This window comes from Perca flavescens, chromosome 5, assembly GCF_004354835.1.
Source record: "Perca flavescens isolate YP-PL-M2 chromosome 5, PFLA_1.0, whole genome shotgun sequence".
NCBI classification, from domain to species: Eukaryota; Metazoa; Chordata; class Actinopteri; order Perciformes; family Percidae; genus Perca; species Perca flavescens.
Window position 1 is genome coordinate 4,618,323 of NC_041335.1, and position 15,197 is coordinate 4,633,519.

The following is a 15,197-nucleotide window of genomic DNA, read 5'->3' on the forward strand; positions in this document are numbered from 1 at the left end:
ATGGGATGTCACTTTATGAGTTTCTTTCTAACATTAATATGAGTTCCCCTAGCCTGCCTATGGTCCCCCAGTGGCTAGAAATGAAATTCCTTTTTCATAATACGGGCACTTTAAGACAGCAGGTGTGGTGAATACACTACCACTTTGGCAAAAGCGACAGCTAAAAATCAACACAAAGTGAAAGTTACATATAGCCACTTTAATTATTAAGAAGAAGAAAAAAATAAATGTAGAATATTGTATAGGATGGGCGCCCGGATAACTCAGTTGGTAGAGCAGGTGCCTATATATAGAGGGTTCCTCCTCGATGCAGCGGGCCCGGGCTCGACTCCAACCTGTGGCCCATTGCTGCGTGTCATTCCCCCCTCTCCCCTTTCATTTCTTCAGCTATCCTGTCAATAAAGGCCCAAAAATGCCCCCAAAAAAAGATGAATATTGTATAGGATGAGTCGGAATAAACAATGGCTGCAGAGCGAAAAGATTTTTATACATCAGCAACACTCAGGAGGGTGACACTACATTACAAAACTAGGCCAGTAACGTGCTAAATAAAATGAATAAAATGAAACTTATTTCATAAAAAAAAAACATTGCATATATTACTTTTCGAATTTTATTTTTTATTTTATTCCTTTGTATTATTAACATTAATCTGCACTTAAACAGGCAGCTTGAAAGCAGTTAACAGATGTTAAACAGATGTGACCGGAGTCAACGAGCCAAAGGGTTAGGGTCTTTCCCACAAATAAAAAAAAAGAAATAAAAAAGACAATTGACAAACAATGACAATAGATACTACTAAAAAAATGAACACAGCATTGCAGCACCGATAAGTTGACAATGATTATTACATTTATATAATAGTCTCGCATTGCCAGACCCTCCTCCACAGCGCTGCGGAGGAGGGTCTGGCTAGTCCACACAGCGTTCCGGGATGGGAGAAAAACGTGCTCTGGTTTATTGCCATTTCTATATACCAATCACAATCGTCATGGGCGGTGCTTAGCACTGGACACAATGACGGCGCCTCTGCAAAATAGCCTCGGGAAGGAACTTGTTTTGGTGGAACGGTTACGTTTAAAGGTTGTTTTAGTCGTACGACAGAAAACTCAGATTGGACAGATATGGTGTTTACCCACTGCTAGTACCAATTTTGTTTCAAAAGAAGCTGGAGGCAGCATAAAAAAACACAGCTGGCTAAACTATTTAAAAATGGCGGGTTAATTCAGGACGCAAAAATGACCACGCCAAGACACACTACTATTGGCCAGGCGTCCATGCTTACGCAAGGTAACGTAGCCCAATTTGTACAGGTCCTATCCCCTGACCAATCGGCTATCCTAACCATAACCACTCGAGGTCCAATGCCTAACCCCAACCAATCGAGCTGCTATTGAAGGGCGGGTCTTGACGTGGACCATAGTAGGATTCGTAATTTTGCGTTCAGGACCCCCGTCTGTCGCTAGCAATGATGACGCAGTGATTAGTTTCCACGTCACCTTTTGGTATCGCCTCAGCTCGCTTGGAACCTCGACGGAGGTGATACTAAAAAGTCGAGGCGAGTGGAGCAGGTACCATGTAATGGAAATACCGCCATAAGTCTGGTCTAGCTGTCTGGATTTACCCTGCAGAGATCTGAGGAGCAGGTAACCATAGTCCTCACAAATCCACCAGAGGTTAGAACGCCAACACAGAGGAAGCGGGAGGTAACGGACATCTGGCAGAATTTCAGGCGGCACCTGAACAATCCTGGAAGTGAAACGCCGTCGATATAGACTAATATAAACCCAACCTACTTTTGCGAAATGAATCCAGTCACACCTCTGTCACAGAATATGGATACTCAGAAGAAAAAACGATAAGAGAAAGGAAGCAGGACAGACAGAGAGTGAAAGCCAGCTGTGATTGATTTCAGCTGTAATCTCACTAACTCATCTCCTGACATCTCTCTCTCTCTCGCTCTCCATCTCTCCATCTCTCCATCTCTCCATCTCTCTCTCTAACAGACTCTCCGTCCATTAAAGCCCAGTCGGGTCCTGGCTGAGCAGCTGTGAAGAGACAAAGCATTTATCAGCTTGTCAGCTCTTGCTGCCTGTTATTCCAGACAGACTGTGGAGCTGTCCCAGACCCAATAACTCTGACTGAGGAGAGCTGGCACTACATGACACAAATACACACACACACACACACACACACACACACATTCAGTCCATATACACAGTGGCTGCATCTCATAGCCCTTATATGACAGCTCCTCGATTCCTCGGTCCTTGGCTGAACCGGAAGTTGTTCTGTCCCTCCTCGGTGAATGCCGTCTCAAAGCTCTTACTTCTGCCCCGAGGACCGAGGACCGAGGACCGAGGAGCCATGAGGATACACCAGAGCAGCCTTCCTGGAAGACGTGCAGCTGGAGGAGTTCCTAACTCCGCCCATACAGCTGACGCTTCAGAGGAAAGGACGTCATCCCCCAAAAACAGTGTTTCTCAAACTTTTTCACATCAAGGACCTCTAAACCGACACAAATTAGACCACTGGCCCCCTACCTCAGTGTTTCTCAGAGGTAGCCTACGTGTACCCCTAGGGTTATTTTGGAGGACTGCAGGGGGTACGTGACATTTTATTTGCTTAATATTTTTCAGTTAAAAGGCTGTAGTTACTTGTACTGTCTTACTTACTTGTCGCTGTTTTTGAAGTCTGTCACCTTTTTTTTAAGGTTTTGTCGCTTGTTTTGACCTATTCTTGCCTTTCTTCCTTACATTTTTCTTCTGTCTTTTTTTTCTTCTGAAAGTTTTTGCCTCTCCGTGAACCATCACCTTATCGTGGTGGAGAGGTTTGTGTGTCTCTGTGAACCTGAGGGCTGTGTTGTCTGGAGCTTTGTGCTCCTGGTAGGGTCTCCCAAGGCAAAGTGGTCTCAGGTGAGGGGCCAGACAAAGAATGGTTCAAAAACCCCAATGAAAAAGCTAAGCAGAGATGGAGTGACCCTGCCCGGAGGAAGCCCGGGGCCCCGCCTGGAGCCAGGCCCAGACGGCGGGCTCGTCGGGCGAAGCGCCTGGTGGCGGGTTTGCCACGGAGCCCGCCGGGCACAGCCCGAACAAGCTACGTGGCAACTCCCTCCATCCCATGGGCCCACCACCTGTGGGAGGAACCGTTGGGGTCGGGTGCAATGCCACATGGGTGGCAGTGAAGGTCAGGGGCCTCGACGGACCAGACCCGGGCGGCAGACGCTGGCTCTGGGGACGTGGAACGTCACCTCTCTGTGGGGAAGGAGCCGGAACTGGTGCGGGAGGTGGAGCGCTACCGTTAGATCTGGTGGGGCTTACCTCTACGCACAGTCTTGGTTCTGGAACCATACTCCTGGATAGGGGTTGGACTCTTTTCTTCTCCAGAGTTGCCCAGGGTGTGAGGCGCCGGGCGGGTGTGGGTATACTCACAAGCCCCCGGCTGAGCGCCGCTGTGTTGGAGTTTACCCCGGTGGACGAGAGGGTCGCCTCCCTACGCCTGCGAGTTGTGGGGGGGAAAACTCTGTTGTTTGTGCATATGCACCAAACAGGAGTTCGGAGTATTCGGCCTTCTTGGAGACCTTGACTGGAGTCCTGCATGGGGCTCCAGTGGGGGACTCCATTGTTCTGCTGGGGGACTTCAACGCACACGTGGGCAATGATGGAGACACCTGGAGAGGCGTGATTGGGAGGAACGGCCTCCCTGATCTAAACCAGAGTGGTTGTTTGTTGTTGGACTTCTGTGCTAGTCATGGATTGTCTATAACAAACACCATGTTCGAACATAGGGATGCTCATAAGTGTACCTGGTACCAGAGCACCCTAGGCCGAAGGTCAATGATCGATTTTATAATCGTTTCATCTGATCTGAGGCCGTATGTTTTGGACACTCGGGTGAAGAGAGGGGCAGAGCTGTCAACTGATCACCATCTGGTGGTGAGTTGGGTCAGAGGGTGGGGGAAGACTCTGGACAGACCTGGTAAGCCCAAACGTGTAGTGCGGGTAAATTGGGAACGTCTGGAGGAGGCCCCTGTCCAACAGACTTTCAACTCACACCTCCGGCGGAGCTTTTCGTGCATCCCTGTGGAGGCTGGGGGCATTGAACCCGAGTGGACAATGTTCAAAGTTTCCATTGCTGAAGCTGCGGCGAGGAGCTGTGGTCTTAGGGTCTTAGGTGCCTCAAGGGGCGGTAACCCACGAACACCGTGGTGGACACCGGTGGTCAGGGAAGCCGTCCGACTGAAGAAGGAGTCTTTCCGGGATATGTTATCCCGGAGGACTCGGAGGCAGTTGCAGGGTACCGAAGGGCCGAAGGGCTGCAGCCTCTGCCGTGAAAGAGGCAAAGCAGCGGGTGTGGGAGAAGTTTGGAGAAGACATGGAGAAGGACTTTCGGTCAGCACCAAAGTGCTTCTGGAAAACTGTTCGCCACCTCAGGAGGGGGGGGGAACCATCCAAGCTGTGTACAGTAAGGATGGGACACTGTTGACCTCAACTGAGGAGGTAATAGGGCGGTGGAAGGAGCACTTTGAGGAACTCCTGAATCCGACTAATACGCCCTCTATCTTAGAGGCAGAGCTGGAGGATAATGGGGGATTGTCGTCGATTTCCCAGGCGGAAGTCATTGATGTAGTCAAACAACTACACAGTGGCAAAGCCCCGGGGATTGATGAGATCCGTCCAGAAATGCTCAAGGCTCTGGGTGTGGAGGGGCTGTCCTGGTTGACACGCCTTTTCAACATTGCGTGGAAGTCTGGGATGGTGCCAAAGGAGTGGCAGACTGGGGTGGTGGTTCCCCTTTTTAAAAAGGGGGACCAGAGGGTGTGTGCCAATTATAGGGGTATCACACTTCTCAGCCTCCCTGGTAAAGTCTACTCCAAGGTGCTGGAAAGGAGGGTTCGGCCGATAGTCGAACCTCGGGTTGAGGAGGAACAATGCGGATTCCGTCCTGGTCGTGGAACAACGGACCAGCTCTTCACTCTCGCAAGGATCCTGGAGGGAGCCTGGGAGTATGCCCAACCGGTCTACATGTGTTTTGTAGATTTGGAGAAGGCGTATGACCGGGTCCCCCGGGAGATACTGTGGGAGGTGCTGCGGGAGTATGGGGTGAGGGGGTCTCAGCCCAGTGAGATAAAACTGCCCAGGTCTTCAGCACTCAGTGGATCGGTTCGCAACTGAGTGTGAAGCGGTTGGGATGAGGATCAGCACCTCTAAATCTGAGGCCATGGTTCTCAGCAGGAAACCGATGGAATGCCTTCTCCAGGTAGGGAGTGAGTCCTTACCCCAAGTGAAGGAGTTCAAGTACCTTGGGGTTGTGTTCGCGAGTGAGGGGACAATGGAGCGGGAGATTGGTCGGAGAATTGGCGCAGCGGGTGCGGTATTGCATTCAATCTATCGCACCGTTGTGACGAAAAGAGAGCTGAGCCAGAAGGCAAAGCTCTCGATCTACCGGTCAGTTTTCGTTCCTACCCTCACCTATGGTTATGAAGGCTGGGTCATGACCGAAAGAACGAGATCCAGGGTACAAGCGGCCGAAATGGGTTTCCTCAGGAGGGTGGCTGGCGTCTCCCTTAGAGATAGGGTGAGAAGCTCAGTCATCCGTGAGGAGCTCGGAGTAGAGCCGCTGCTCCTTTGCGTCGAAAGGAGCCAGTTGAGGTGGTTCGGGCATCTAGTAAGGAAGCCCCCTGGGCGCCTCCCTAGGGAGGTGTTCCAGGCACGTCCAGCTGGGAGGAGGCCTCGGGGAAGACCCAGGACTAGGTGGAGGGATTATATCTCCAACCTGGCCTGGGAACGCCGATCCCCAGTCGGAGCTGGTTAATGTTGCTCGGGAAAGGGAAGTTTGGGGTCCCCTGCTGGAGCTGCTCCCCCCGCGACCCGACACCGGATAAGCGGACGAAGATGGATGGATGGATGGAAAGTTTTTGTCTCTTTTTTCGAAGTTTGTCGCTTATTTGAATTTGTTTGTCACTTTTGTCGCCCTAGTGTCGCCTTCCTTCTTTCTAACATGTTTTTTTTTCTAAGTGTTTATTACTATTTTCGACCTATTCTTGCCTTACTTCCTTCTTTCTACCATCTTTTTCCAAAGTTTTTAAAGTTTTTGTCGCCTTTTTTCATCAGCATTTAAATGATTTCCAAGGCTGTTGTTTAGTAAATCTATCACTGACATCGCTGTATTGTTCCTCTTTATGTAGAGTTTTTTTTTTTTTTCTACCAAAAATTATTAGGGGGTACATGCTTAAAAAAAAAACAGTTCGAAGGGGGAACATGATTGAAAAAAGCTTGAGAACCACTGCCCTACCTGATATAATTTTTCCTTTTAGATGTTTTATTACAGAAAAGTGAATGATGTTACTTATGGATGAAATTATAGTGAAAACAAATGATTCCCCTTTTTGTTGGTGACCCCCTGGAACCCCTTCAAGGACCCCACTTTGAGAACCACTGCTCTAAAACGCGTTTGTTCGTTTCCTCGCCCTCCTCCCGGGCCTCCTCGGTTCGGAGGGACTAAGAGGAAAGGAAGCAAGTGGAGGACTCGAGGAGGCCATTTCAGGGTTTATGAGATGCAACCATTGTTTAATATATACGTTAAAAGACTTTTTTTAAGGCCTTTACTTTTATGGGTCAGCTGAAGGAATGAAAGGGGAGAGAGGGGAGGGGGGAGGGGGGTTGGACATGTATCAGAGGGCTGCAGGTCCAACCTGCAGCCGCTGCATTGAGGAGTTAACCTCTACACACGTGCTTGCGCTCTACCAGGTGAGCTACCCAGGCGCCTGACACACAAGTTTATAATAAGAGGTGGCGCTGATAACAAGACACAGAAACAACAAGCTTGCACACAGACAGTTCTGTCTGCTCACAAACACACCTCAATGTGAAAGACAGACAGACAGTCAGTTAACATGCTGACAGACATGCCGATGGTCTGAGCGACACTGGGCGAAATAAAGAGCAAAGCCAGCCACCTGCTCCACAGCAGCCATGCAGGAAACTTGGACCCAGGGCGCCATCTAGTGCACAAACCCACAATCACAGAGTGTGTAATGCATAAGAGCCAGCATCTTCTCTTTAATCATGAAGACGTTTTCCAGTCCCCGATCCCCAAAGATACCAGGAAAATATCCAGGTCTGCATGCCTTTTACGGGCCTTTATGTGGTCCCTGCAGGGCAAACTGCTGCTTTCCCATAGACCTCAATGTGAATATGCAATTAGTCTCGCATTGCCAGACCTGTCTCCACAGTGTTGTGGAGGAAGGTCTGGCTACATTCTGGGATAGGAGGGGGAAAAAAAACACAGTTTTTTTGCATTTCTTTAAACCAATCACAATCGTCTTGGGCGGGGCTAAGCTCCGGAAGCAGCGACGGTGGCTCTGCTAAATCGTCTCGGGGAAGGAACTTGTTTTGGTGACGCGCAAAAAAAAAAAAAAAAAAACATCACGTACAATATTAAATAAAGTAAGCTACACAATACAGTAAAGTGAGATATTTAAATGAGCTGGATACATGCTTAAACGTCATTTGCTCTTACCAGTGTATCTCCGTGTGTACTTCGTCCAGCAATCCCACCAACCAGTCCCAAAACGTCCCAGTTAGAGAGGAAATGTCCCGAACATATTCTTTGTAAATCTTTACAATCGTTCCCCGAAAGAACCAAGCAGGCCTGCCTTGTCGCACGATTCAAATTTTCTTCAGAACTGGCCTTTTTCAGCGTGTAGTTCGCTGGCTCGAAGTTTGTTGTTGTTGTTTCCCGAAGCGAACAAGAACGGCAGCACACAGAGAGCGGAAGGTGAGGGACATCCGGCGCCCGGCTCACAGATGTCAGGTTATTATCCTGTAAATGTACTGTTGTTAATCCACGCACCACCAGACCTGTCTCCACAGCGCTGTAGACCACACCTCAGCCCGCTGAGACCCAGAGGACTAAACTTAAAATCAGTGTTTGAAGAAAAAGAATGTTTCTGGTGATCTATTTCTCTGTGAAATGAGTCTGTAGTATTTGGTTTGAATGTAAAGCCAGCGTTGCAGACCAATATTAGTCAAGTCAAGTCAAGTCAAAGTTTATTTATACAGCACTATTTATACAGACAAGCTGACCAATGTGCTTTACTGAGCAATAGAATATCACACGACAGACAAAACAAGAAAAATGTAAGAACAAATTAAACACTATTAAAAGCAATTGAATAGAAGTGTGTTTTCAAGAGTGACTTGAAAACTGACAAGTCAGAAGCAGAGCGAATATTAGTAATATTAGTATAGTATAGACTGAGATGGGTTCAAATCACATAACTGTTTAGTGGAAAAGATACCAAAGGCTCAATTTGTCCGTGGAAATATACGTTGTTTTTAGCTAATAGCAACGTAACAGGGTTATAAATCAGGGTTCGTACACCTTTTCCAAGGTCAAATTCAAGCACTTTTCAAGCTCTTTCAAGGTCCATTTTAAAGCTTTTTCCAGCACCTTACACCACCGTAAAATATATACCAATACATAGTCAAAATTATTATTTAGTGTTTTTGCAGCTAGGTCATTCTGGGTCAAAATCCAGGAAAACTGTTGCTGCACCCTCTTAGATTTTGCTCAAAGTTTATGCTACCCTTAATTTCAGTCTTTTCACACTTTTTTCCAAATCTAGGGCATGCCGTACAAACTTGTAATGGTTCAGTCACATTGACATGTTTGTCTTCCACCCTACAAAGTTTGGACTGCCTATGAATAAATATCCAAATATTGCTTCCCAGATAATGTGATTTTCAGGCTGTAAAACTGAAGTCATTTCAAGGGCTAAAATATGAAGACATAGGATTTGAACAGAAATATTTTACAGGCCTTGGTTTTTATTCATACACAAGACACACAATACCAACAAACCATCGGTCATGCCCTACAGCGCTGCTTTTCCCTCCCTGTCTCCAAACCTGCGCTCTCTTCCATAATCAGAAGAGCTCTATTGCTTGGCACTGATCTCCAACAGTAGCAGGGAGGAGGAGGAGGTATGAAGAGCGAAGGAGAGATCACTTTAACAAAGGAAGGACATTGAGAGGAGGAAGTGATGTTTAGTTTCAGAGTTGAACAAGCTGCACTTTTCTCTTCACAAGTCTCGTCCTCTTCCTTCCTGTGTTTCCTTCTCCCGTGTTTTTCTTCTCTTCCTCCACCACTCTCTTCTATTCTTGCTTCTCCTCTTCCATTCGTGTACTTTCTGTCTTGTATTTTCTATCTCTCACGTGTTCTTGGTGCTTTGCCTTTTATTATTTAGCACCTGTTGACCATAGAACAGAAAACCTCGTCATGTGAACCACACACACACACACACACACACACACACACACACACACACACGATAGTCCTGACAGAATCACACACTTCAGAATGCTGACGCATGCATCCACAGGGTTCCAGATACTGTATTCATGAAGACTGTATTCATACCACTACACCTAATGACTATTTTATGTCAGGATGAGAGGAAGAGCAGAGAGGATGGGAGGCCAGAAAGTATCATAATACTTAATAATTGCTGGTCACTCACTGACATTTTTTTCATGGATCCTAGTGTATTACAATTCTCATAGTAATACATTGTAGCCTATTATTTAAAATCAATTTAGTGTTTAGAGTGAGTAAAGTTTACATTAATGAAATGTAAATGTCTATCATTCAGTAGTGTCAAATTGGAGTACCTTACCAGTGCTATCCTATAAACCATTAATTACTGTATACTCTCCCTTTTCACCTTTTTATTATTAGCCAACATTTGAAGTGCAGTTTTATCTCACGTTCAACTTTGCACATTTAATAGGACTAATGTCCCCAATAAAAGAAAATACCTTAAGTACCTTACCCTCAATCATTTATAATTAGAAAGTTTCTTAGTAACTCAAGAGTATTGTACTTTATGATTGTTCTGATGCATTCCTTTGTTTATTCTTTGTGGATGTAGTAAAAACTTTGTCATCTTAATAATTTCTCTGCACTTCAAAGTGCTCATTTCTTACATCTGTTATTATTGCTGGCTGTTTGTATATCCTTACACAAAAATAAATGTTATGATTTTTCACACTTTTCTGGCACTGAGATTAGACATTCAAAAAAAAAATTGTTAAACAATACGAAAGAAGAAATAATCAAACTGAGGAATACTCTCAGGGCCAGATGTACGTACATTTGCTTAAAGTAGCGTTATCTGCGCCATGGCCAACCCGCAGAAAGCGCACGCTGTGATACATAAGCTTATGTCAGATTTACCAAACCTGCAGTTCATCGGGTAATCAGCGCCTTTTTCTGCCCACTATACCATAAATTGTGCGCATTTAAAAGCACAATTGAATGGGCCTCCTTCTCTCTTTCTATCATGGATCAGCCACCAAGTCAGTCAAAACCAAGATTTAGCAATAAGAAAGTTGATCTGCTTGTTCGTGAGGTAACAGCTTGATGCGTGTTATTTCGGCATTAGTGGTGGGGAAATGTATGTATTGACTAGTGCGCTGTAGCAAAGCGTTAAGTAATATCCCCACTGCTGATGCTATGACTGTTTGAAATGATCCTGATGTCAATATTTGTAACGTAGCGAGGCGTTTAACAACTGCTGGAGTGGAATGTGAACGCTGAGTCGGAGATTCGATTACACCTGCTTTTAGGTGTGCTGTCACAGGTGCGGTTTTTGTACATACCGCAAAATACATAATTAGGCGCCTTCATGACCTGGCTCAGGTGGTCATAACAAAGAGGGGGACAACACCATGTTAAAGGTTTAAACAATACTTTATTAAACCAAATTCAATTCAATTTTATGTATCAAATCATAACAAGAGTTATCTCGAGACACTTTACAGATAGAGTAGGTCTAGACCACACTCTATAATTTACAAAGCCCCAACAATTCCAGTAGTTCCCCCAAGTGCAAAACTCCATATTAGGAAGAAACAGACAAGACCCAGGCTCTTGGTAGGCGGTGTCTGACGGTGCCTGTTGGGGGTGTGATGAACAGTGGCAATAATATTCACATTAAAGATAATGGAACAGTGACTTCCAAATTAAACCAAATTAGACCAAATTAACTATATACAGAATGGGATGTGGAAATCAGTAGCGACAGTGGCGTAGGGTGTGCATGAGTGAAATAGGTGCGCGTGTGTTGGTGCTGTAAAGTGTAAACTCAGCAAAAAGCAAACCTAGGACAACCTAACCAAACGTAACCAAACCTTGGTGGGCCTGTGAGTACAGCCAGAGCAGAGAGAAGAGACCGAGGACACTGCAGCCAGACCCAGCTGAGCTAATTAGTAACCTGCAAACAGGAAGCACAAGTTAACACTTAAATGACACCGAAGGGCATCACAGGCGCACTTTACGCTTCCCCCTCCCATCTCTTTATGGGAAACTCCCACTTCCCCCTTGCGATAGTACATCTGGCCCTCAGTCTGCGTCTTCAGGCAGGCAACAGCAGCATAGTGTTTTCCTGAACCAACTGAACAAGCGCTGGACTCCGCTCTTCTTTTCAACCTTAACCTGGCTGATTGTCAGGTCATCCTGCGGTGCATCATGGGTGATTGGAAGAGCCTGTAGAGCCGCAGTCACAGCTGAGTCTGGTTCTCTGCTGAGCTCCTCGATCACATCCTCACCATTCAGGACTAAAGTAATGACTGGCGGTTCAGCAGGGGGAGTCATGGGAAGTGGTGGAGATGTCCTCTTAGCAAAGTCGGCCTTTGGTGCAGGCTGCTCAGCTGGTTCAATCTGGCTGATTGTCAAACCACCCTGGACAACAGTGATGGTAGGAGGTTTATCAGCAGGGGTCACGGTAGGCGTTGGAGCTGAAGCCAGAAGAGAGTCTGGTTCTCTGGTCATCTTCTCGCTCAAGTCCTCACTATTCAGGGCTGATGCAGTCACTGTGGGTTCAGCAGGAGGTGTCGGAGGGGGTGGATGAGCTGTAGCCACAGGAGCTTTTAGGCTGGGCGGGGAGGAAAAAATCCTCCGTTTCATCCAAGTCAATATTTGGAGAAGATTTAGAACAAGTCGGAGAAGCGTGTGGAGGAGACAAGACATAAGAGTCAGGTTTTCTGGTGGTCTTTTCATTCATATCGTTACTATCCAGGACTGATGTCGTGACTGGATGTTCAGTGGCAGGGGTCAGAGGAAGTGGTGGTGATGACACCTCGGTAACGTCTGTCTCTGGGGTAAACTGCTCCGCTGGTTCAATCTGGCTGATTGTCAAACCATCCCGAATGACAGTGATGGCAAGAGGTTCATCAGTAGGGGGAACAGAAGATGGCAGAGCTGGAACCACAGCAGAGTCAGCTTCTAGGCGGGGCATAGAGGCAGAGGATACTGTTTCATCCAAGAAAATATTGGCAGCACTGGGAGTGGGTGGAGAAGACAAAACAGAAGATTCTGGATCTTGGATTGGTTCACCATCTTCCTCCAAACCAGGCTCCTCATTCAAATCTCCCGCCTGGGTGTGCTGGGTGCAATCATTTTTGGTGCTTGAATTTGCAGGCACATGAGTACCAGTCTGAGGCTGAAACAGCACAAGGATCTCTTTCACTGCAGCATCAACAATAGTGTTCAGCACCTCCGCTGCAAAGCAATTAAGCCCTCTCCTCAGGACGTCTTGAGGGTACATCTGCCTAACCGTTTCCTGGACAGACAGGACCATGTTGTCTCTGATGGACCGGGAGAAGTTGACCCGATGGTGCACAGTGGACAAAGCAGTGGAGACCCGGTCCAAAACAAACTTTGTGACACCAACAGCCATTTCACTGAGCTGCTGGGAGGGCATGTTGAGGAAGGTGCTTGGAGGAGGTAACCAGAAGCCCTGCAAGACTTTTGGAAGCACCTCCATCACCACATCTCTTGGGCCAAGCAGTTTGGAGCTGGGGGCCAACTGCAGCTGCTGTGTCCGGGTCTTGCCGTACTCCTGAGCCAAATTAACAAGCTTTGGATGTTGAAAACAAGGAGGGATGTCTTCTGGCGACTGGAGTAGCCTTCTGGCTTCAAACTCAATGTCTCTCATTTTCATGCTGTTGATTACCTCCCAAACCAGCATGAGAAGAGGCTTGGCATCTTCCTCATCAAAGTCCTCCAATTCAAACTCCCAGAGCTGCACTCTCACCGTAGCTTTGCTTTGCTCTACCAGCAGGTCTGTCATATCTTCAACAGTCACCTTAGATGGGATACTACTTTCCCGCTGAAGCCTCAAAAGTTCAATCACCAATGCAATATTGGTCTTGTAAGACTTCATATGCCAGCAGAGCTGCAAAGCGCGCTCGTATATGGTCGTGTCGAACAACACCCTGATGGGTCTGTAGATGCCTCAGCTTCCTTCAACGAACTCCGTTGGTAGGTTGTTGTCAGGCTGTATGTAGTGACAATGAAAAATTTCCAACGATTTCTAACAGTAGACTGGAGAGTAGAGAGTACTCAAACACAGTTAATTCAACAAGCACAAATGAACAGTACATGTTCAGGCTGAAGAGTATATTAAGAACGATTCTGATTGAATCATTGGAATTAACTTTTTAGAACTCTTGTCTTTAACAACTAAAGTCTTCTAGGATTTTTATTTTTTATTTTTAAATTTCAACACTACAAAACCATACTCAACCATTTTCACAGAAACTATCACAGTTATCAATTATCCTGAGGTCAATGTGCTGTGTTTTTACATTTATATGATATTGCATTACAACTCCAACAATAACACTGCTGTTTTCAATTATAATGACAGGGTTTATATTTCCAAACCATATTGGTGTTTTTTTGGAGGGAGGTGACAACAACAATATTAAATGCACAGCATTACACTGAATATTATATATATACACATGATGTTAATCTACATGACTCCATCTCTCTATAAAATCTTGAAATTGCAATGCAGGGGAAAATACATTCTATCCAACTTAATATAAATTGCCTCATTAATCAACTCTTTGCAGGTATAGGAGTCAAGCCAGGTGTTAAAGCAGACATATCATGCTTATTTTTAAGTTCATAATTGTATTTTGAGGTTGTACCAGAATAGGTTTACATGGTTTAAGTTTCAAAAAACACCATATTTTTGTTGTACTGCACACATTGCTGCAGCTCCTCTTTTCACCCTGTGTTCCTGTGTTGTTGCACCATTAGTATTTCAGTTATCCCTTTGTTAAAATTTAAGTCATAACCACCAAATCACAGAAACACAATGATCATTTTGCTGATTGTAGTTGGTCAGTAGTCCTCAGTCATTAAGCACATACATTCAGTTTTGTACCAAAGAGTAGGGCTGATCCCTCTTAGTCGATTAGTCGACTAATCGGTCGTTTTGGTCTTAGTCAACTTAGATTTCTTTAGTCGATTAGTCATGTTTGATGCTTTTTTTCATGCTGAATGACTTATTTCCAAGAAACGTACGAGCACATCTCTGGTAAACACAAGAATTAAAGTGGTGCTTTTGCATGACTCTTTGCGGAGAAACTCACATTTCCAGGTCTGTCGATTAAATCAACTAATCGATTTGTCGATACAATTGAATGAGTGTTAGTCGACTAAGAATTTCTTCAATCGATCACAGCCCTACCAAAGGCTGTGATCGGCTCCCGTGTTAACAGGTTAGAGCTTACACACTGCCTGCGTGACACGCACGTCTTCACCGCCGAAAACGCGCTGCGATGTTTGTCGTTTTGACACAAATACATAATTTAATAAATTACATTTTGAGGTTTGAAAGTCTCTAGGTTTTGACATAAATGCAGATATAAATGTAATTTAAAAAAAGAATTGATTTTCAAATATCGCACCTGTCAATACCGAACGGAATACTCCGTAGCCTATTTTGCCGTCAATTCTGCTGACGTTGTCTTTGCTGTAATCAGATCAGTATATATTTATGTTTAACATGAATTATACTACTGCTCGAGTGCAGTAAATCAATGGGAAACATTCATGTGTAGAGACAGGCTAGCAAGACATGTTTCTGGTGTGAAAAGACAGAAAAATCCACGCAGCTGACACGCAACAGAAACGCCACGCTCACGCCATGCAGCCATCGTGTGGCCGGCCTTAGCGTTTTAAAAATAGCAATTTTGATGCTATCAAAGTAGCGTCCCTAGCACTCCCATTCAAGAGGCCATCTGACTGAAAACGAAAATACGGTCAATCTTAAAAGTGGCATTTCTGTCCTAATTATACTTTTAAATGAAAGTTTTTGACCCGGGTACATTCACAAA